At 40.9% G+C, this 24528-nt stretch overlaps 1 protein-coding gene across 1 annotated transcript in view; it reads left to right on the top strand.

The window, feature by feature from the left end:
- Nucleotides 1-24528, top strand: part of LOC117509324 (cell adhesion molecule 1-like) — a 548821-nt gene that overhangs the window by 419044 nt on the left and 105249 nt on the right. The gene's annotated exons all lie outside the window — the stretch shown is intronic.

Below are 24528 nucleotides of genomic sequence, written 5' to 3'. Positions count from 1 at the left end.
TCCCTCAAACGGGACTACGGTATCCAATTCCCACCAAACAAAAAGCACCCATCAAGTTAACTTCACGCATATGATGGCCTATGCGCACAATGCTTGAATGCATTGTTTCCTAGTCATCACAGTACTACATGCACACATAGACACATGCTACAAGTACTAATGTGTAAAAATCTTCCAAAACAGCCTTGTCATTCCCCAAGCATTATTATATTCTATCACCCAGGTTACCGTATTCATGTCTGTGATCCCAACACGTTGTGTCACAAAAATATGCAAAATATTATCTTAGGCTACATCTGACTCACTTGGCAGTGGCTTGAAATTACATATGAGGCTATGGGAATGGGCCATGGCAACTACGATAGACTTTGTATAATACTTGGCTTCAGAGACCCAGGGCTCGGACTCAGCCTTGGCCTTGGAGGAGGAGGAGGACTCGACTACAATACTGATTTCCCTGTATTTCTTAGAGTGAAAAATACAGTGGCGTGCAAAAGTATTCAGCCCCTTGGTATTTCACGCATTTTACTTTGTTTATGGCGTTTCAAATACAAAAAGTAAATCAGGCTTCTCAATATAAAAATTTCAAAAAATTATCTTCCTTAGACTCAAACTGAAAACAAATCTCTACAACTTGAGATAAATTAATTAAAAATATAAAAGCCAAGATGATGGGTTGCATAAGTAATCAGCCCTTTTGGTATAATACCTGTAAATAATCAGTTTTATTGCCAGTTTTCTTCAGACAATTTCTCCAATCACAGCCACAGAAGCCTATAACTTCTGGATTGTCTAGGTTTCTTGGTGGCTTTCCTCACTCTTCTCCTTCTTGCACAGTCACTTAGTTTTTGAGAACTGTCTACTCCACACAGATTTACCATAGAGTGGCATACTGTTTGTATTTCTTCATAACTGATGTAAATAAAGTCCAAGACATATTCAGTGACTTGGAAATGTTCATTTATCCATCCCCTGATTTGTCTGAAGAAAAGTGGCAATAAAACTGATTATTTACAGGTATTATACCAAAGGGGCCCATTACTTATGCAACCCATCATCTTGACTTTTATACTTTTAATTAATTTATATCAGGTTGTAGAGATTTACTTTCAGGTTGAGTCTAAGAAAGATAATTTTAGAAATTTTTATATTGAGAAGCCTGGTTTACTTTTTGTATTTGAAATGCATAAACAAATTAAAATGTGTGAAATACCAAGGGGCTGAATACTTTTGCAAGCCACTGTAAGTCCAATATTCAAATTTATTAAATACTGTCATCTGAATCATGTGGCATATTATATTATGTCATATATTTCATGTTTTTTTTCTGACATATCTTCAACAAGCGAACAGGCTAAAGAGTGATAAAGCAGAGCTATTGCTAAATTCAAATAGTAGCAGCAGAATTATCAGATGGTACCTTAAGTTCTGAAGTCCAAACCACTGAGGCTTAAACCACACAAACCTGTCATCATTCACAGATCCACAGAGTGGATATCACACAGAACAAGAATAAATTTTCTCTCTGTAAATGTGACACAGACAGGTGTCCGTTGTAAAAAATTTTGATAGCTGACATTAGCTGTAGCTTAGCTCTGTAGCTCCTAGTATTCGGCAGCTTATTTTCATTCCAGTTATTTTTAAAATTGAATTAAATAACAAGCTCTTATTTTTTTTAATAAAGTGTATAACAAGCTGGCTGTACTCCTATTTATGTATTTTTACAGTAAACATATTTGTTGTGCTAGCTCTCGGGGAAGCTGCTCTAAATGCGCTGAGTGTTTTCCATGGAGGCTCTTGAGGGCAAAGCGTGTAGAAGTGGACAAGCTGAATCCTTGAATACACAAACCCTGATAACTATTCATCTCTGTTTAAACGAGCGCATCAGCAAAAACGCACGTACGATTACAAAGATGGCTTTTGTGGTGCACTAATTCCCACGGCCCCACTCATCTGTAGCCCTATGTAAATTAATTTGCTGTAAATGTGCAACTTGTCATTGTGAAACCTCCGTAAACTGAAGCCGGCTCTCGTTTTCGGAGGTTGCTGATGTGGCGTTCCCTGTTGAGGCCACCTTATTAAGCTGAATGACAAACACTTCAGCAGATGAAGTGCTGAGAATCTGCCGCGTGTGTTCTCATATTTCATCTGCCTGTTAGTTTTTCTACTTTATTTGATGTGCTTTATTATTGTGTAGTGCCGTCCTACACGATATCAGCTTTACACAGCCCAACACGCTCTTGATTTGTCTGAAGTCAGGAAACTGCACCAGTGGAACAGCAGGCTGATAAATAAGCCCTACCATTATTTAATGCTTTGATCTTAAATATGATCAATCTATCTTTATTAGTTGGCTATGTACCACAGGCTTTTAAGGTGGCAGTAATTAAACCATTACTTAAAAAGCCATCACTTGACCCAGCTATCTTAGCTAATTATAGGCCAATCTCCAACCTTCCTTTTCTCTCAAAAATTCTTGAAAGGGTAGTTGTAAAACAGCTAACTGATCATCTGCAGAGGAATGGTCTATTTGAAGAGTTTTAGAATTCATCATAGTACAGAAACAGCATTAGTGAAGGTTACAAATGATCTTCTTATGGCCTCGGACAGTGGACTCATCTCTGTGCTTGTTCTGTTAGACCTTAGTGCTGCTTTTGATACTGTTGACCATAAAATTTTATTACAGAGATTAGAGCATGCCATAGGTATTAAAGGCACTGCGCTGCGGTGGTTTGAATCATATTTGTCTAATAGATTACAATTTGTTCATGTAAATGGGGAATCTTCTTCACAGACTAAAGTTAATTATGGAGTTCCACAAGGTTCTGTGCTAGGACCAATTTTATTCACTTTATACATGCTTCCCTTAGGCAGTATTATTAGACGGTATTGCTTAAATTTTCATTGTTACGCAGATGATACCCAGCTTTATCTATCCATGAAGCCAGAGGACACACACCAATTAGCTAAACTGCAGGATTGTCTTACAGACATAAAGACATGGATGACCTCTAATTTCCTGCTTTTAAACTCAGATAAAACTGAAGTTATTGTACTTGGCCCCACAAATCTTAGAAACATGGTGTCTAACCAGATCCTTACTCTGGATGGCATTACCCTGACCTCTAGTAATACTGTGAGAAATCTTGGAGTCATTTTTGATCAGGATATGTCATTCAAAGCGCATATTAAACAAATATGTAGGACTGCTTTTTTGCATTTACGCAATATCTCTAAAATCAGAAAGGTCTTGTCTCAGAGTGATGCTGAAAAACTAATTCATGCATTTATTTCCTCTAGGCTGGACTATTGTAATTCATTATTATCAGGTTGTCCTAAAAGTTCCCTAAAAAGCCTTCAGTTAATTCAAAATGCTGCAGCTAGAGTACTGACGGGGACTAGAAGGAGAGAGCATATCTCACCCATATTGGCCTCTCTTCATTGGCTTCCTGTTAATTCTAGAATAGAATTTAAAATTCTTCTTCTTACTTATAAGGTTTTGAATAATCAGGTCCCATCTTATCTTAGGGACCTCGTAGTACCATATCACCCCAATAGAGCGTTTCGCTCTCAGACTGCAGGCTTACTTGTAGTTCCTAGGGTTTGTAAGAGTAGAATGGGAGGCAGAGCCTTCAGCTTTCAGGCTCCTCTCCTGTGGAACCAGCTCCCAATTCAGATCAGGGAGACAGACACCCTCTCTACTTTTAAGATTAGGCTTAAAACTTTCCTTTTTGCTAAAGCTTATAGTTAGGGCTGGATCAGGTGACCCTGAACCATCCCTTAGTTATGCTGCTATAGACGTAGACTGCTGGGGGGTTCCCATGATGCACTGTTTCTTTCTCTTTTTGCTCTGTATGCACCACTCTGCATTTTATCATTAGTGATCGATCTCTGCTCCCCTCCACAGCATGTCTTTTTCCTGGTTCTCTCCCTCAGCCCCAACCAGTCCCAGCAGAAGACTGCCCCTCCCTGAGCCTGGTTCCACTGGAGGTTTCTTCCTGTTAAAAGGGAGTTTTTCCTTCCCACTGTAGCCAAGTGCTTGCTCACAGGGGGTCGTTTTGACCGTTGGGGTTTTACATAATTATTGTATGGCCTTGCCTTACAATATAAAGCGCCTTGGGGCAACTGTTTGTTGTGATTTGGCGCTATATAAAAAAATTGATTGATTGATTGATATTTCAACCAAGGCTCTACTTGTAGAGGTTAATGGCTTTGGGACAAAAACGAATTTAATCAGTGCAGTATAGACCCCTTCACGGTTTTTGGTGCTCATGCCACTTCAGAACACTGTCATTTCAAGACATTGTGAAATTTTCCTTATTGAACATCACCAAGCATTTGTTTTTACTGCTAATGTGTTGGGAAACATGACGACTTACACCATGATGATTTAATGCATTAACAATTTTCACGTGGACAGAAATGGTCAGTGAACAATACATACAATATATGCAATATAAAGACACAGGTTGTGAGATTGTTTCTCAGTGGAAAGAGATTGTGGTTGGTTGTGTAGTTGTGGTGGAGTAGCTTCCAGGCTTCAATGATATGGCCTCTTAGGTGTGCCATCCTGTGAAGGTCTAATTCTTTTAGTCTCGAGGTATCGTCAAGGTTTTTTTAGTTTTGGGATGAGTTTTGTACCTCTGTGTAATATTTTGTCCTTTTTTATGTATCTGGAGTCAGCAGCTGTTCTCACCATTCTATGTGGGGGCGTCTAAGGGCTATGTAGAGTTTTTTGAAGAAATGGGTGTTCAGATGAGTCTCATCAGGCCAAGTATTCTATCTATATTGTTGACCTGAGCTGATGTGTGAGCTGCAAGCTCTAGTTTGGGGTCCATTTGTATTCTGAGGTATTTTTCCCTGTTGGTCATTTCCAGGGTAATATTATGGCAGTAGCATGGCTGGTCATGTGGTACTGATATTGAGGGTTTTTGGACCTGAGATGCATTTTGGAATGTTGAACCTTCAGAGTCAGGTGTCAGATCATGTGTGGAGGGGAATCGAGTTCAGTTTGGAGATGTTTGAAGGAGAGAATGCTGGTTATAGGTGGATGGACTTTATGTACAATGTTGTGCAAAATGCAAAAACTTAATTAATAAAATTACTGCCTGTTTAATTTCTTCTCCCATTGTTTAACGGGTGACGATCACCTGTCTTAACTTCCTATAATGGGTCACAAAGTCTGAACCGTGCAAATTTTGGTGCTGTGAGCCAGCTGTCAGTGCTGCTATTATGGTTCTGACCAAACTGAAAAGTCCAAAGGTCCGGACCAAGCGAATGCAGGTGTGAAGGCACCCTTAGAGCGAACTAATGATGCACATACTGTCAAACACAAAGGAAAGTATCCATATTTGATGTGTGTGTGTGTGTCATACGATGCCATTTAACTGTGACATTTCTGCTTGAGTGCATAATGTGACAGGAAGCCTGGAGACAGAGCCGGATGTCAGATCTGTGGCTAGCAGAATGTTCTCTGAGCAGCATTTCTTAGTTTTTGATGAGTAATTCACACCAGGGCGACTTTTTGACATGAAAAATAGCACACAGTGAAAGTCAAATAGGATCACAATCATGAGGAAATAGTTCATCGTGGAGATGTTGACAAGACAACTGTTTGTTCGTTGGGTCGTAATAATCTGTAATCAGAGCACAGCAAATGTGTTTTCCATCACTGTTTTGTAGTGCAGATAGATTTGAAAAACTGCCTTAGGACTGTGATCAAACAGGATTCACATCATCTCACCACTATTAGAACATTTTGTAAGCAGTGTTTATCGGGAAGGGCTGTTCCATTTTTTTTTTCCTGAAATAGTTAAAAACTGCCTCTTTTTTGTGCTGAAGGTTGGCATTTTTGGTGACGATGAGTCAGAGCTATATTTTACACCAACGCTATTGACTTTAGAAATCACTCCTCTGGGACTGAGGAGTTCTTCAAATAGCCGTGGACGTGGCCGATGTTTCCCCAGAGTAAAGGTGCGTCCTACATTACACACTCCAATTAAAGAGGTGATTTCTTAATGTGTTTGCTTTGAGGTGGAAGGTTCGATGGCCCATTTTTCCTGCAGTTTAAATTTCAAAATACGTGCAGCTAATTTAGTGACAATGCTGAAGACCTCTGGTCCTGTAAAATGAAGCAAATGAGGGAAATGGCAAATCGTGCAGCTTCTTGCCCAGCCGTAAGACTGGCTCCAAAAGGGAGCAGGTTCCCAAAGATGCCCATGTTAAAATGTCAAACTTAGAGCAGAAATAAACATGTTTACAGCCTGGTACCAAAAAAAAAAAAAAAAAAAAAAAACCCTTTTGGTCTCTATAGGTAGATTCTCCCTTACATGACAACTGTATTGCAGGTGAATCTTGTTTTTTTAATAACTTATGATTTTAAGGTATTTTATGCCATAAAGTTATGAATAATTAGGGGTGTTGTCACTTTGAGTGACACTTAATGTGTGCTGCTGAGTCAATTCCAGAGCCCACCGAGCACAGGCTGTGAGCTTTCGTAGACCAAGGTTCCATGTCCATCCTTTCTGAGCATTTTATTACAAATATTGGAGATAATGTGGATTACTGTGGGGTTAATTGTCTAAACAGCCTATTTAAGAAATCTTAGCTCCCTGCTTCCATTGAGTGAAAGTTTCGTGTTAGGGTCAGTCCATGTCAGTTCATCTAAAGGTGCGTTTACACATGAGCAAGATGCGTTGCGAATGTCATTTTTCTGTCATTCGTGACACATTCCTGACATTCTTAACGTGACTTACCGCATCTGAATAGGTTTCTTAATAGTGTGTTGGTGCGTGATATTCTTGATATTCGTGGAGCATGTTTTTCCCTGTCAAAAAATCTTCCACGAATGTCACACACCACCCTCATTTTGTCTCACGTCATGGAGGTCGCAACTGAGCATATTGATCCGTCTTGATGAGTATTGATCCTTAATAGAAGTGACAACATTTGTAGTGGTTCCTGTGATGGTTCTTGGAGCCCAAACTGTCACGCGTTATTACGAAGTGACACGGAAACTGTCAAGTTTTGACATGACTTGTAACACGGCGTCACATTTCACTGCGCGCCACGACAAATCCGTTTTCTGTCATGTGTGCACAATTAAATTCGGCTCCAAATGTCGTTCCATGGTTCCTGCTGAAGCTCCTCAGGATGCTCCTGCAGGTGTTCCACCTGCTATTGTAACCGATGAGCGGGAGAACGAGTCTGAGCCAGAGGAACCAGAGCAGCGAGACTCATGTGCAGCGAGACATCTCTGCACCTCCTCTAGTCCAGCAGAGGAAGAAGCGTGCGCACAATTAAACCCTGTTGCACCGCATTCAGTTTGATTGCTGACACCAGGTCGGCTAAAAGTCTCATTTCAGTGCTCTTCAGTGCGCTCCTGCAGGTGTTCCACTTGCTGCATGTGCCTGATATTTGGGAAAATGCGCGAGACGAGAGCCGCGTGAAGCCACACATCTGGCTCTGTCCGTCTCCTCCTCCTCCTCTCTGCACCACTCCATGGCACAGAGCCCAACTACGCATACAGTCACAAAGTTCTTCTGAAAAACTGGAGTGATCTGAATTCGGGTGGATGAATATGGGTGTGTGTGTGGAGACAATTGACCTTGTTCACAACGTGACAGAACTTAACGATGCACTGTTACGCACAATAGCGCGCAACATTGCGGAACACTATTCTTGACCGTGCGTAATGGTTCCTGATAATTCTCCAGCAACACGTGCCATTAATCGTAATGTGTGGTAACAGGTTGCAGCAGTTCCTGAGGACACCTGACGTCTCTGCCTCGAATCATCACATTCGTGATCAGCGGCCAAGAATGTGTACTTTATGGCATTCATGACTTGTCGTCGTTATGTGTAAACGCAGCATAAAGGGTTAAACCTCACCCCCATTTTGATGGAATTCAGGAAAAGGCCAATTTTCACATTTCCTGCCATCAAATGTGAAAGTCAAAAAGTTGGACAAAAGGTCATCATGCCTAAATATTCTCACAAAATCAAATAAATGTCAGATTTCCATTCCCAAAGATACCTTACTTTTGAAAATCAGACCATTGGTTGCTGAGAAAGGCAGTACGGTGGCTTAGTGGTTAGCACTGTTGCCTCACAGCGAGAAGGTTGTGGGTTCAATTCCCGTGGCCTTTCTGTGTGGAGTTTGCATGTTCTCCCCGTGTTTGCATGGGTTTCCTCCGGGTGCTCCGGTTTCCTCCCACATCCAAAGACATGCAGGTTAGGTGGATTGGAATCTTTAAAATTGTCCGAAGGTGTGTGTGTGGGTGTGTCTGTGTTTGTTTGCCTATTTGTGGCCCTGCGACAGACTATCGTCCTGTCCTGGGTGTACCCTGCCTCGCGCTCTATGACTGCTGGGATAGGCTCCAGCCCCCAGCGACCCTTAATTGAACTAAGCGGTAGAAAATGGATGGATGGATGGTTGCTGAGATATGGTCATCTGAATTTCAGCAGCCATGCCATTTTTCACAAAAAAGTAAAACAAAAATAAAATAGAAGAAATTGGTAGCTTGGTAACATTAGCTCCGCTGTTATGCCATGGTTACTCAAGCAATAAGCATAATGTTTAACACATGCACCCCCCCCCCCCCCAAAAAAAAACTTATTAAAACCACTGCCCCATCCACAAAATAAAATACCCACACCAAAGTTAGCCTGTTTGATTTAGCTTGTTTGGATTTCATTCATCACACACATCGTCTTGCTCATGTTCCACTTCTTTACCCATATGAGAGTAAGGCAGAGTAACCACTGCCAGGATGGCGACATCCAGAGTGGCACTATTTGAGCTTCAGTGTCGCTCTTCAGAAAACCCGTGTGTGACATCGTGGAGAGGTTGTCTAGTATATACACTCAGCAGCCACTTCATTAGGTCCACCTGCTCAATTGCTTGTTAACACAAATAGCTAATCAGCCAATCACATGGCAGCAACCCAGTGTATTTAGAGAATGGACAGACTGGTTGAATGGGCAACTGCATGATGCCATCATGTCAATATGGACCAACACCTTTGAGGACTGTTTCCAACACCTTCTTGAATTTATGCCATGAAGAATTAAGGCAGTTCTGCAGGCAAAATGGGGTCCAACCCAGTACGAGCAAGGTCACTGTTGCTGTTCAGTAGTATCAAGGTGTACCCAATAAAATGGATAGTGAATGTACACAGTCTGTGGTGAACACGTGGAGATGCTTGGTACCAGTACATGATCCCTGACCTGCCCAACTAGCTTTATTAGTGTATTAATAAATGTTAAAAAAATTCTAATAATTTTTAAAAACCTGATTTATGAATTGAATGACAACAACAGCTCCATGATACGATGACCTGAGTACATCCAGATTATTATAAACTTCAGGAAAACAACTGAAAGGAAACTGAGAGCAAATTGGTTGCAAACTTTTGTTTACCCTTGTCTGTGTATGACTCAAGTGTGAGTCACAGCTGACTCATAGTGTTAAGGATATGTACAATGATGTGCTGCCCACTTTTTATGAATTGAGGGGTTACACACAGGACAGCCATTAGATAAATGTGACAATTACAAATCAATGTCTCTTGTGGACTTGGAAAAGGTGCACAACCGAGTCCCTTGAGGTGTTCTTTGTGGGGCACTGGGGTACAGGAACTGCTGCAATGTGAGATCCTGTCTCTATATGACCAAAGTATAAGCTGTATTCGCATTCTCTGCATTATATCGGACCTGTTCCTGGTGGGTGTCGGACTCCACCAGGGTTGCTCCTTGTCAACAATCCTGCTGGTGATGTTCACAGATTGGATTTCAAGGCACAGTCAGGAACCAGGGGGTAGTTTGGTGCTGTCAGAGTTGCATCCTGCGTTTTGTGGATGATGTGGTTGTGTTGGCGTCGTCAGGACCACAGCCTTCTGTGGGAAAAGGGCAGACTGTCCCCTTTGGGTCAGGGGAGAGTTACTGCCCCAAGTGGAGGAGCTTAAGTATCTTGGGGTCTTGTTCAGGACTGGGGGTAAATTGGAGCATGAGATTAATAGACAGATTGGGGCAGTGTCTGCTGTTTTACGGCTGGTGTTACGGACCATCATGGAGAGGTGATTTTTAGGACTTTCTGTAATTTATTATTAAATAATGCTGAATTTATGTGGAGATGATTGTTGTACAGAAGCTTCAAATATCTGTTGCTGAGATAGATGATGACTGGAGTGCAGTTTTAAGCAGAAACGAGGCAATATTGCTGAACATCATTATCTCTGACTGACTTCTGCGTCGGAGAGGAGGGCTGTCAATCAAACCTCGCTCTCCAGAGACAACCAATCACAGCAGAGCCAGTGCTGGCCTGGTTCCCTCCCCCATAGTGCCATAATCCCTCCTTCATAGTGCCAGAAGGTTCAAGCGAGAGAGCAGGAATCAAGTACGAGCAGGCGGGGGGAGCACTAGTACTCATGCGCAGAGATCATTTGCGTGCATGTAGTGATAATTTGTGTGTGCGATGTAATAATTTGCGAGCGCACAGTGAAAATCTACACATGAATGCATTTTTTACGCGAGTGGTTTTCGCACTGATCTGACACCATAAAAAACACATTCCGTACTTAATAAATGGTTTGGACTTGATGGTGTTGGTGTTTGTATGATGAGTTCGAGATGAGGACGGAATCACTTAAAGCACAGAAGTAGAGAGACTGGAATGCCAAAGCAAGATCAAGATCTCAATCCATTGAGTTCTGTTTGTGAGCTTGCGACCCCGAGATTTCAGCCACTCAGCTGCGAGAGTTGGGCTAATTCACTTCTGGTTGTCTGCCAGCAATAACACCAGACACGCTTGTAAAGGACAGTTTCTGCGTGTTTTCTTGGCGTGGTTTCAACAGTTATCCCCTCGAAGTATGTTCAAAGTGTAGCTTGAATGAAGTTCTTGTTGATTTTAAATCGTAAAACTTGCTAATATTATTGATAAGAGCATACAGACTGTCAGCAACTGTGTCAGAAAATCCCGATCAATAATCATTAATTATTCATAAAATGTGTATACAAATACAATAAGAGCACACAACATTCGTCATTTAAAAAAGCATCTTAGTAAAACTCATAAATATAACCATAAATTGCACAGTAAAAGTCAACAAACACCTTAATAAAGTCGCCAATCAATAAAAATCAAACACCATAAAATAATGATAGTATTCCTTTGAAGTAATAACACTTGGAGCATTTACCATTTTATCTTGAGTCATATCTGCATATTTGCACCTCAAAAATGTGAGAGTGACCTCTCACACATAAATAAACTCTATTTTGGAAAAAAAACAGCCTGAAAAAAAAATCATATTATATATATATATATATGGGGTGGGGGATTTTAGTAATTTCAACGGCAAAATGCAGACATTTGTGCAATATCAGAAGGTCGCCGGCCTCACTGCAGCAATTTCTATTTTTTTTTTTTTTTTTTTCAGGATTTCAAAGAAATATTGGGTGGCATCAATCTTGCAGATCCTGATATTGTTCCAGAAGAACCACATTCTTTTGCTGAACAACAAAACTCATTGTTAAGAACAATTCACATTTTATTTTCAGTCATAAATTATTTTGATATCACTGAGATATCACACAGTCAATACAATGAATTATGCATCATTTATTTCAGTCCACACAAATAAAATAAAATATGAGAGGCATCATGAAGGACCTGACACCTGCCTTCAGTTTCTATCAAGCTGCCAAAACTGTGGAAAAATCACCAGCAAGCCCAGCGGGTTTGTATCATATTACATGATTTAAATTGAAATGAAAGTTTTGTAGTTTCAGATCTGTGCACATTGCGAGAGAAGCATCTACGTTCTTGCATTATGAAGACGTCCAGGATATCTGGGATCAACCGCGAGCCCTCACAGACGGCATTCCACCAGACGCCGGCTGACACAGGTGACTCTTGGATGCTGAGTTGAGCAGTTCTCAGTCTGGCAATGTGGACAGACTTGTTCCCTCAGATAAAATAACATTTAGAGTAAAAAAAATTCAGTATTTACAGAATTGATTGAGTTAATTTTGTAAAATCTATATAAACACAGACAGGTGAATATATCAATAATACACAGATGACACAATAAAACAAACTCTTATTTCCATTGTGGTCCACATGAGGCTAAAACTTGACAACACTGAGGAGCTCGATTAAACATGTACAGATTGCAAAGACATTATAATCTCATCAATTAATGTAACTAGCAATAAGTGTGTAGTTTCTGGAATGAATGAATGAATGAATGAGTTTATTTGGCACACAATTCAACAACAACAAAAAAAGAACTCAGAGCAAAGCAACTTTACAAAGATCCCGTGTGGCCGAAAGGGTGAGGGCAGAAGCAAAGCTTAGAAATACCCACCCCTTATACTAAAAAATAAGAAATATATACACACAAACAAAATTTCATAAATACATATCAACACAATCTCACATACACACTCACACACACACACACACACACATATATATATATACATATATATATATATATATACTCATCTCATCTTCAACCGCTTTTCCGGGATCAGGTCGCGGGGGCAACAGCTCCAGCAGGGGACCCCAGACTTCCCTTTCCTGTGCCACATTGACCATCTCTGACTGGGGGATCCTGAGGCGTTCCCAGGCCAGTGTGGAGATATAATCTCTCCACCTAGTCCTGAGTCTCCCCCGAGGTCTCCTCCCAGATGGACGTGCCTAGAACACCTCCCTTGGGAGGCGCCCAGCAGGCATCCTTACCAGATGCCCCTAACCACCTCAGCTGGCTCCTTTCAACATGAAGGAGCAGTGACTCTACTCCAAGCCTCCCACCGATGACCGAACTTCTCACCCTATCTCTAAGGGAGACACCAGCCACCCTCCTAAGGAAGCCCATTTCGGCCGCTTGTACCCGCAATCTAGTTCTTTCGGTCATGCACAACACTCATGACCATAGGTGAGAGTAGGAACGAAGATTGACCAGTAGATTGAGAGCTTTGCCTTTTGGGTCAGTTCCCTTTTCGTCACAACAGTACAGCAGAGCGAATGCAATACCAACCCTGCTGCGCCAATTCTCTAGCCAATCTCATGCTCCATCGTCCCCTCACTCGTGAACAAGACCCCGAGGTACTTGAACTCCTTCACTTGGGGCAAGACCGTATTCCCTACCGGAGTAGGCAATCCATCAGTTTCCTGCTGAGAACCATGGCCTCAGATTTAGATGCTGACCCTCATCCCAGCTGCTTCACACTCGGCTGTGAACCGATCCAGCGAGTCTTGGACGTCACCGGCCGATTAAGCCAACAGGACCACATCATCTGCATAAAGCAGTGATGAGACCCTGAGACCACCAAACCGGAAACCCTCCTCCCCTCGACTACGCCTCGATATCCTGTCCATGAATATCACAAACAGGATTGGTGACAAGGCGCATCCCTGGCGGAGGCCAACATTCACTGGAAATGCGTCTGACTTACTGCCGAGCACCCGAACACAGCTCTCCATCCTAAAACTCTCGCAAAGCGAGAGCTGGAGGATTTTCATCAGTTTCCCTGGTGGAAGTCAATGAGGTAGTCAAACAACTCCGCAGTGGCAAGGCCCCGGGGGTTGATGAGATCCGTCCAGAAATGCTGAAGGCTCTGGGTGTGGAAGGATTGTCTGGGATGAGACGTCTCTTCAACATTGCGTTGAGGTCTGGGACAGTGCCTAAGAAGTGGCAAACTGGGGTGGTGTTCCCCATATTTAAAAAGGGGGACCAGAGAGTGTGTGCCAACTTCAGGGGCATCACACTACTCAGCCTCCCTGGTAAAGCCTACTCAAGGGTACTGGAAAGGAGGGTTCGGCCGATAGTGGAACCTGTGATTGAAGAGGAACAATGTGGGTTCTGTCCTGGTCGTGGAACAACCGACCAGCTCTTTACTCTCACAAGGATCCTGGAGTGTGCCTGGGAGTATGCCCATCCAGTCTACATGTGTTTTGTGGACTTGGAGAAGGCGTATGGGCTCTCTCTCTCTCTCTCTCACTCTCACTCTCTCTCTCTCTCTCTCTGTCAAATGCCAATGCAGATCGGGCTATATCCGCTGTGGCGACCACAAACAAAGTGGGAGCAGCCAAATGGACAACAACAACATATTATAGTTTGGGAGTTTGTACCGGACAGACAGACAGACGTAGCCCTTTAAGTGTATAGATACATACCCAGTGGTGGGCACACTTCCGATAATCCGATAACAGATTATTATCGAAGATAATGTTTTCATTATTGGATTATCTTTTTAGATAAATTTAAAAACCATCATCGGACTAATTATCTTCTGATGAATTACCGTCCGATAACTTTTAGACCGATAATGTACTAAACTAAGCTGAACAGTGAAAAACATTTTTAAAACTGTTAAAGCTGTTGAGACCTACCTGTTAAAAGTTTCCTAATAGGCATGTTGTTCTACCCTCTGCAATCAGAAACCACTCTATCATCTGTAAGCAAAGGAGAACTGGTGAACAAAAAAAAAAGTCATTTCCTTTAATACCATACTAATATAATCGCAATGTCACCAAGTCATCCAGAGGCATGCATGTTTAACTTATGGTTCAAATTTTAACCACTCATTTTATACAAGTTATTTAAAATTATTGTCATGTCTGACGTTTATAAAGTGAAAATATCTTATATATGTTTCGTTTTAAAGTAATGTGCTAATTTTGAAGGTTTTGTGAGCACATGCTGTGCCAGGCAGCAATGCATTATGGGTAGCATAAGGTAATCTCAGACGTTCACGACAGGACAAATGCATTTCAGACACTCTGTTCAGGGTCCACAGATAACAGCATTAAACTCTAGCGCCTAAAACTCTCGTGAATATTCTCTGGGTTTATAGACGTTAGTGTATTTGCGTTTGTTAAATTCCACGCATCTTAAATGTAGCAGACACGGATTATCTGGAATTTTGTTTGACATTTTTTCAAGGCCGCTACTGCCATCTACTGGCCAGGAGTGTTCATGGCAGTATTAAACGTCTGGGTACATGGCTGCTCTCAAAGTGTTGGTATTGTCCATTGTCCAGGCGCTTTTTGTGTGCATATATGTTAACTTTGTATTCTAAAACTACGGTTAGAAGTAATTCCGACTCCTTATCGGTCCACACGAACGAGGTTGGCACCATGTTTTTAGTTTTTGCTCTGTAAAAATGCCTGTTTTTACAAATAAAAATGGAATATTTTACAAAAGCATATTTATCTTTAAACCAACACACGACACACGTCACATTAACGTGTTGGTTTGCATAATGGATTACTGAACCAATCACTGTTTAGCACTTTTACCCAGAATGCTCTGCGGTCTCTGTTTGTTACAAAACCTCAGAATTAGTGCCTTATTCAACATTAAAAGATATATGTTATATTTTAACTTTGTACAAATTACAGAATTGACATTAATGGAGTTATTCTATCAGTATTTTCAAAAAACCATAAGTTAGTATGACTTTATTTTTCAAGACCTCTGCCTGACCGGAGTGTTGAAATTGATAGGGAGCTGGCCTTATGGCTGCTTTTGGTGTGCCTCTGTGGTGGGAGCGCTGTTGTAAGAGCTTCCAGCATGGGCAGAATGTTGAAAGAAAAATGATTATGATTAGTAAAAGAGTTGATTTCGTGGGTGTTTTCAGGATTTGTCTGTGCTGCTTCCTGCAGGGGGCAGCATGGTCAAACATTCTTGCTTATTCTTTAGGACTTTTACCGCTTTTGATGCTTTCAAAATCGATCGTGTTAACAATCAATTTCAGCTCTTTAGTAACTGCTAATGTCCCATAGACAACACCGGAATTTATCGGTTATCGATTATCTGTAACTTCCGATACATTTTTGGGTGGTTTATCGGTTTATCTTTATCATAGATAACTTTTCAGTTATCTTATTATCTGTTATCCAAGGTCTGTCCCAAGTGATCCCCACTATAAAACACAGTTGTATCATCAGCAAACACAATACAACTGACGGACTTGGGAACCAAACATATGTCATTAATATACCGAAGAAACAACAACGGCCCCAGAACTGAACCCTGGGGCACCCCACAAGTGATTTTCATGAGTTCAGAATTTGTCCCACCAATATGTGCACACTGATATCTATTGTATAAATAGCTAACTATCTAATCATATGCCAGTCCCCTGATACCATACCTCTGTAATTTACCCAACAGCACAGTATGGTCTATAGTATCAAATGCTTTGTGTAAATAAAAAAAACAACAACACTATATTGCTTATTTTCAATTGCATTTGTAATCTGTTCAACAAAATCAATTACAGCCAGTGAAGTAGTGCTATTTTTTTTCTAAAAACATATTGCTGTTCACTAAGTATGTGCTGTTTAGTTATGAAATCATATAACCTCTTTAAAAATACCTTTTCCAAAATTTTGGAAAATTGTGGCAGGAGTGAGATTGGTCTATAATTTGAGAAAACGTTTGTCTCCAGATTTAGACAGTGGTAACACTTTTGCCAGTTTCATTCTGAAAGGAAATTTCCCAGTGACAAGTTATACAAGTTATAATATTGACAAGTTACGTAAAAGGTTTAACAATATAGTCAATAATATATTTTAATCAAAAACATATCAAAATGATCACTATCTTACTAATTTTTCACTATTTTCTCTCCCTTGAGTTCATGAACAATGTCAATTATTTCATATTCATCAGTTTCTTTAATGAACATTGAATCCTGAATTTTCTTATTTGTTTTACAGTAATCCAAAGAACACAGTCCAGAAGATGCAATTGAATCAGCAAATTTTTTTTACCCACATTTACAAAGTAATCATTAAAGTGATCTGCTATAGCTTTATTCACCTTAACAACTGTACCAGTACTTGTGTAAAAAAGGACAGGATATTCTTTAACACCTTTTCTCTTATTTATGACTTCATTTAAAATCTTCCAAGTACCCTTAATGTTTGTTTTATTTTTTTCCAATAAATCACTTTAATACTGCCTTTTACAAGATCGCATAATGTTAGTTTATTTTTATATGTCTTATATCTTTTCTCATTATCAACTGTTCTTAGTTTTAAGAACTGCTTGTTCAGAAAATTCTTCTTTTTACATGCATTTTGCAGTCCCTTAGTGATCCAAGGTTTGTCAACATTTTGCTTATTTTCAACATTTTGACACCAAATGGCAATGTTTATCATATAAATTGGAGATAATAGAAATTAATGACTAGATTAGATTGATAGATAAGATTGATCAATGTCCTCAATGTAAACGTCACTCCAGTTTTGATCCTTTAAGTTCATTCTAAGATTTTCTCTGCTATTCTAAAAGTTTCTCTGTTATTTTCCTTTTAATATATATTAATTTATATTTGTACTTTCAGTATGATCAATTTTGTCAACTAAAGAATTCAAAACTACAAAAAACAGCAAATGATCACTCATATCACTGATAAATAGTCCCCCCTCTAAATTCCCCACGGTGACATTTGTAAGTATTTTGTCAATAAGTGTCCTCGTTATCCTAGTTGATTGAGTAATCACTGGATATATTCCCATACAAAACACAGAATTTATAAATTCAGTTATACTTGTATGTATTTTACCATGAGGATTTAAGAAGTCTATGTTGAAGTCTCTACAAACAAATAAAGACTTATAAAGACTTAATAGTGTTGGACATCTCAGTCAGCTTTCCCACAAAAATGTTTATGTTTGATCCTGGTGCTCTGTAAACACAACTTACAATTACATTTAATTTCAACAGTGACACATTCCATGACATTTTCCAAAGAAAAACACATTTTGAATGATTTCACAGTGATAAGCAGAACTAAGGTAAAGTGCCACACCACTACCCTGTTTGTTCATCCTATTTATAGGAAAGAAATCATAACCCTCAAACGGGACAATGTCCATATGTTCCTCTTTCAACCACATCTCAGAAATTGCGATAACTGAAAAATGTTTATGTGCACTATTTAAACAATCCTGAATTTTTGACAAGTTCATGGAAAGACTTCTGCTATTAAAATGTATGATGGAGAATGTCCCATTTAACACAGTAAATTTGCTAAATTCTTCCTCAGAAAAATAATTGCAATGATGAGTAATATTTTTAAGAAAAAACAATCTGGATTTATATTATATTCAATATTATGAAATCTATGTTCAGTGTAATCATAATTTTTTAAGTGGAGCTCCTGTGTAGGAGTAAACTGACAAGAATTAGTTGACATAAAAATAAAAAAATTTGTAATCCACAAACCAAAAGTTTTCACAAAATGTGTCCCATAACGAAAGAAAAACAAACAAATCAACCACAAAAGAAATCACTACAAGTAAACGAAAATGAACATATATACAATTTGCACTGGGATATCAATAAAAATAAAATAAGTACAAATTGAACAGAGAACAATAAGATCCCAATAAATTAAAATAAATAGAAACTGTATCCCTGTAGAAGTGCAGATGACAAATTTATCACCACGTTTTGGACAAGAAAATCATGGACTCGAAGATAAGCTTGTCTTTTGGATCAGAAATCACATGAAAAAATAAAAAGGTGGCGTGATCCTCTTCCCTTAGCTGACTGAATAAACTTAACTTTAACTGTCTTTTAACTGCCTTGTTGCTAATCGACTGCAAGATCTATATTTTATATAACATATATTTTAGCTGATTAATTCCCGACATGTGGGATACGTGGGTTATATCTTGATGTTTCAGCCTAACCGATTCTTTGCAAACCTTCGCAGCTATGACAGTGCCCCACCGACGAAGCATTTTTATTTTGAGAGCAGCGTGACTCTGCGAGTGATAATCGGGGCAGCTACAAAATGTAAGGCTCAGTAAATTATTCAGATTAATTGATCAAAGCCTTTAACCTTATTTTGTGATGTTTGATATCGTCGATTCCCAGCAGAATATTGGAGTTTATAATACCTGTGAACGAAGCGCTGGCTGCAGAGCAAAAGACCAGAAATGAAGAACCCAAACTCCTCTTGTGCATGTGCGGCACAACCTCAGCCCCCGAGATCAGAAGTTGGCGTTCCATCTCTCTCCTTCTATGCTTAAAGCAGTAGTTGTTCTCATTTTGTTTTACTGGATGTACGACTGTTCTTTGTGTTATTAAAGCCTCCATGATTCCTGTTTGCAAAGCTTCTTGTAAATCCTACTTTGGACAGAAGCCATTGAAATTAGGGTCTTGGTGCTTCCTGTCTCACTGTATGGTTGTGAGACTTGGATGCTAACCAGTGATCTGAGGCAACAACTGGAGGTCTGCAGCACTAAGTCTCTTCACAGGATCCTTGGGTACTGTTGGAATGATTTTGTGTCAAGAAAACTCAGATGAGCATCATAGATAGATAGATAAATACTTTATTAATCCCAAAGGAAATTATGTGGTGGTCTGCTTCTCCCATTCACATAAATAAAACACACATATTAAAAGAGCATATAAAAGTAACAATAAATAATACAGCACAATAAAATTCAAGTAAAAAAGTAGAAGGCGTTTAAGGCACTACCTGGGACATTTCCGGCATTTCCGGCTCACATCTCCTGCTCCTGGCTGAAGTGACTGCATTATGCAGCCTGATAGCGTGAGGGACAAACAAGTTCTTCGGTCTCTCAGTGGAGCTCCTCACTGAGAGGAATCTATTGCTCACGGTGCTTCTCTGGTGAGAGAAGACCAAGTTCAGTGGGTGGTTCTGATTGGACAGGATTGCCCTGATCTTGGAGAGTGTCCCGTGCTCCACCACCTTCTCCACAGTCTTTTTTCTTACAACTGCCCCCCAACACACAACACCAAAAAAAGACACTGGACACAATGGACTGATAAAACATGCACAGAAGGTTCAAACTACACTTGAAGCCAGCCTTCTAAGAAAGTACATCCTACTCTGCCCCTTCTTGTACACAGCATTCATGTTGGCTGTCCAGCTGCAGCCTCAGGTCCTTGTAGGTGGAAACCACCTCCACCTCCAATCCATCAATAATGATGGAGAGGTTGGCCTCCGTCAAAAATTGAGCACTACCTCTTTCGTCTTGGTGGTGTTCAGCAGGAGCTTATTCTGCTGACACCACCTCCCAAAATCCTCCACCAAGCCCCTGTACTCCCCCTCCTCACCCTCCCTAATACATGCCACAATTGCAGTGTCATCAGAGAACTTCTGCATGTGACATGTACCTTAGTTGTACTGAAAGTCAGCAGTATAGAGGGTGAAGAGAAGAGGTGAGAGCACCATGCCCTGAGGAGCTCCAGTGCTGCAGATCAATGAGGAAAACCTACAGCCCCCAGCACTAACAAACTGTGGCCTGTTGGTCAAATAGTCCAAAATCCAGTGTACAAGGTGAGGATCCACAGCCATGATGTTAAGTTTATCCTGCAGGAGGCTGGATTGTATTAAAAGCACTGGAGAAGTCAAAAAACAACATCCTCACAATGCACCCCCCACATCCAAGTACGTAAGTGCACTGTGTAAGCGATAGAGAACTCCATCTGCAGCACCCACCTTCTTCTGGTAGGCGAGTAGGAGGGGGTCCCTCCCCATCTGTACCTGTGGTCGTAGGAGCTGCAGGACCAGTCGCTCCAGTGAGCACGACCAGCCTGTAGTTATTCAGCTCCTGAGGGAGACCCTTCTTTGGGACTGGAACAGTGGAGGATGTTTTCCACATTGAGGGAACACTTCCCAACGGCAGGCTCAGGTTGAAAATGTACTGTAAAGGGTCTCCGAACTCAGTAGCACAGGCCCTCAGGAGCCGTGGACACACCCGGTCTGGACCTGCGGCCTTCCTAAGATGGAGATGTTGCAGCTCCTTAACCACCTGGTCCATCCTGATGGAGGGAGGAGTCGAGACCGGAGTGGCAGTCACTTGTGTGTGAGAGAGAGATGCACAGGAAGAAGGAGCAGGATGACGATGATCCGAGGAGCCAGAGGGAGACTGTGGGGGCAAGTAGGTGGCCGGGTGGGAACTGAACCAGTTAAAAAACGTGTTCAGCTCCTCAGCTCTCCGGATGCTCATACAGCCAACATTACCTTTGTTGCTACAGCCAGTAATGGTTTTCATACCATTCCAGACCTCCCTCATGTTGTTATCCCTCAGCTTCCTCTCCAGCTTTTTGCTGCATGCCTCATTAGCCTCCTTCAGACAGATTGTCACTTCCTTTTGCACCTCCCTCATCATCTCACGGTCTCCACTCCGAAATACCCTCTACTTCTTATTCAAGACTTCCTTCACATCAGCGGTAATCCACGGTTTGTTGTTAGCGTAGGACTTAACTGTTTTAACAGGCACCACCTGATCCACACAAAAGTTCAAATAGTTACTTATGCAACCCACAGCCCCATCAAGATCTTCACCATGCAACTTCACCAGTACACTCCAGTCAGTGGTTCCAAAGCAGTCTCTAAGTGCTTCCTCTGCTTCAGGGGACCACCTTCTGGCCTGTCTTGTTACAGTCTGCCTCTTCACAAGGGGAGTGTATATGGGTTGCAAATGGACAAGATTATGATCGGATTTCCTCAAAGGAGGGAGGGGGAAAGCCGAGTAGGCATCATTGATGTTTGCATACCGCAGATCTATTGTCCTATTTCTCCTTGTGGGACAACTTACACGTTGGTGGAAAGAGGCAAGAGTAGTATCCAAGGTGACGTGATTAAAATCACCAGAAATAAGTAAAAAAATGCATCGGGATACTGGGACTGAAGCGCTGTAGTGACGTTGTAGATGGACTCACACGCTGCCTCAGCCTCCACACTCGGAGGAATGTAAACACAGAGCACGATCATGTGAGAGAACTCATGTGGTACATAATATGGTCTGATGCAAATAGCTAGCAGCTCCAGGTCACAACTGCATTGCACAGCTTTAACTGTCAGATGGTTTGGATGACACTATTGCTTGTTAATATACAGGATGAGACCTCCACCTTTACTTTTCTCACTGGAATTGGGATCGCGATCTGCACGCACCGTGGAAGAGCTGGGCAAGTCCACATTAGCGTCCGGTACGTAGCTGGTTAGTCACGTTTCTGTAAAGATAAGCAGACTGCTCTCTCTGTAGCTCTGCTGACTCCCCATCTGCATGGTAAGCTCCTGCATCTTGTTGGATAATGCATGAACATTCCCCATAACTACGGAGGGAATCGGTGGTTTAAAAATCCTCTGCTTGACAACCCTAACCTTTATTTTAGCCTTGTGTTGACGACCGGCTCAACATTCCATCGGTGGAATCAGATGGTGTATACCAGCCTTGGCATAATCTCTTAGTGCCTGTGTCCCCTCACTCGAATAAACAAATCTTTTAATGCTGGCCTGCATTAGTAGAAATAGGAGAAAAAGATCACACAACACTTAATCGAGCAAAGAGACATGTAGCCCTACGTGCAAAGGCGCAGAATCCCCATCACTTGCATTGTAAGGGAACATCAGCTAAGATGTTTTGGACATGTGGAATGATTCTCTGTGCAGTCCCTCCTGACTGAAGCAGCACCTCTCCAACAGTCAAATTCAATAGCTTGCACACTATTCTCTCCACTCTGCCAATCTTGTTGCCCCCAACACTGAACCCAGAGATGAAGTGAACCACTGTTAAAAATAAAAAGCTACAAACCAACACTTAACACTTTGTATTTTCCCATTAGTTTTTATTTTCATGTCCTTTTCATTTATGTAAGGTAAGGTTGGGAGAGGGAAGTTTGGGACCCCCTGCTAGAGCTGTTGCCCCCGCGACCTGATCACAGATAAGCGATTGAAGATGAGTGATGAGTGAGGCTGGTAAGGTTAGACCTTACTTGTGTGAAGTACCTTGAGGCAGCTTTTGTTGTGATTTCACACTGTATAAATGAAAATAAATTAAAATTTATGTTTAATTGTAGTTTGACAATCTAATGCGCGTCATTGTCTGTATTAGAGTGAACACATTGTGACCCCACATGTGTTTGATGCATCTGAATATTGGACTGTATAAATAGCAGAATAACACTGCTCACAATTTGGGTGGTTTATAGATGTGAACAATTCTCCCTACCACATTTAGGTACTTACATACCGCCGTAAGGGGAACACTGTTTGTTTTTCCCAACCATTGTATTTCTGACTCCAGTATATTCAGAAAACTAGCACTAGCATATCTTCAAAAAAAGAAAAAAAAAAACATTAAATGCATCTAAATAAGTATGGACAACCATAAACAAAGTAAATACATACTCCGAAACACAACCACATCCCACTGATTTTACACTTCCTGTGTTCACACACAGCAGCCACATAGAATATCGTTCTGCTGTCTGGCACTGCTCTGGTTTCACACGGCTTTGTATGTAAACAAAGTCATTATCTGCTTTCAATATTTCCAAGTTCTATGAGTTCTACATGAAGATCAGTAAACATCCAGCAGTCTTCATCACGTTTGTGTTGTTTGATTTCTTCAGCAGGTATTACAAACACGAACGACTGGTAGCCATCTCAAGTCCCGAGTCTATGTCACAGTTATCCCATTGAGAATGCAAACACTGCCGTCCATCATCATCAGCTGTCACTTTCTCTCCAACTCTTTGTGGTCATACTTCTCCAAAATCGGATAAAAATGTGCGGCTGTCTGTAGCGAGACTCACTGGCTCCCAGTTTTCCACGACAAGGAAAACACCACTTACAGCGAGACATTTTTTTCAGCTGTGGGACCGTCATATTCCTGAAATTTTCACGCTTCTCCATGATGACAGACTTTGAGATTACACAAGTGAAAGGAACAGTAAACAAACACTAAAAATAATTACAAAATAAACCACATTAGCCAGGGGCTGATATGCACTGTATTAATACTACCGGGAGTGTTTAAAAAACATGCATGTTGACGATGCAATGCATTATGGGTTGATTTTTCCTACAAGCAAAAGGAGTGAACCTGTGCATCTCACACATCATGGAACTAAAAAAGCAAAAACTTTTTCAGACAAGAATTCTTCCTGTTGCAGAGGAGATTGTGAATGCACACAGTAATGCAAGAGTCTGAGAACCCCCTCAGAGGACACCACAGTTTCTCTGTCTTTAAACTGACCTTTAAGTTAAGGCCAGGATACGTCATCCCAAACATTATCTCCACAACTTGTAAGTATACTTAGAGAGCGCTTATTTTATTTTTAGACTTGAAGTAGTGTACTGTAGATAAACTATTTTTCAGCTGAAACACATCAGAGAAAACATGTGATACACACAATTCAGTGTCACACTGACGAGTGCACACAGAAAGCGACGGTGAACAAAATCAACACCATCTTTATTCTTCTTGTTTGCACGGTCGGGGAGCTGGTTTTCAATGCAAAGTCTGCCTGGAGGTTACAGCATACAGCTTTTAACTTAAAACTAATGCAAAGAAATGCATAGCTGCAGAGAAACATATTGTTTACTATGATCAACGCTGCGTTATTTGGACATACCGAAAGTGTCAAATGGAGGTTGTGACTCGTTGGATCCCAGCACCTTACAAAAACCCATCTGGAGTATTTAAATAAATGAAATTGTATGAAATTGTTCAGTTCATGA

Source organism: Thalassophryne amazonica, chromosome 4, assembly GCF_902500255.1.
Source record: "Thalassophryne amazonica chromosome 4, fThaAma1.1, whole genome shotgun sequence".
Taxonomy (NCBI): Eukaryota; Metazoa; Chordata; class Actinopteri; order Batrachoidiformes; family Batrachoididae; genus Thalassophryne; species Thalassophryne amazonica.
The sequence above is the reverse complement of the archived record's forward strand: the minus strand, read 5'-3'. Positions and strand labels throughout refer to the sequence as shown.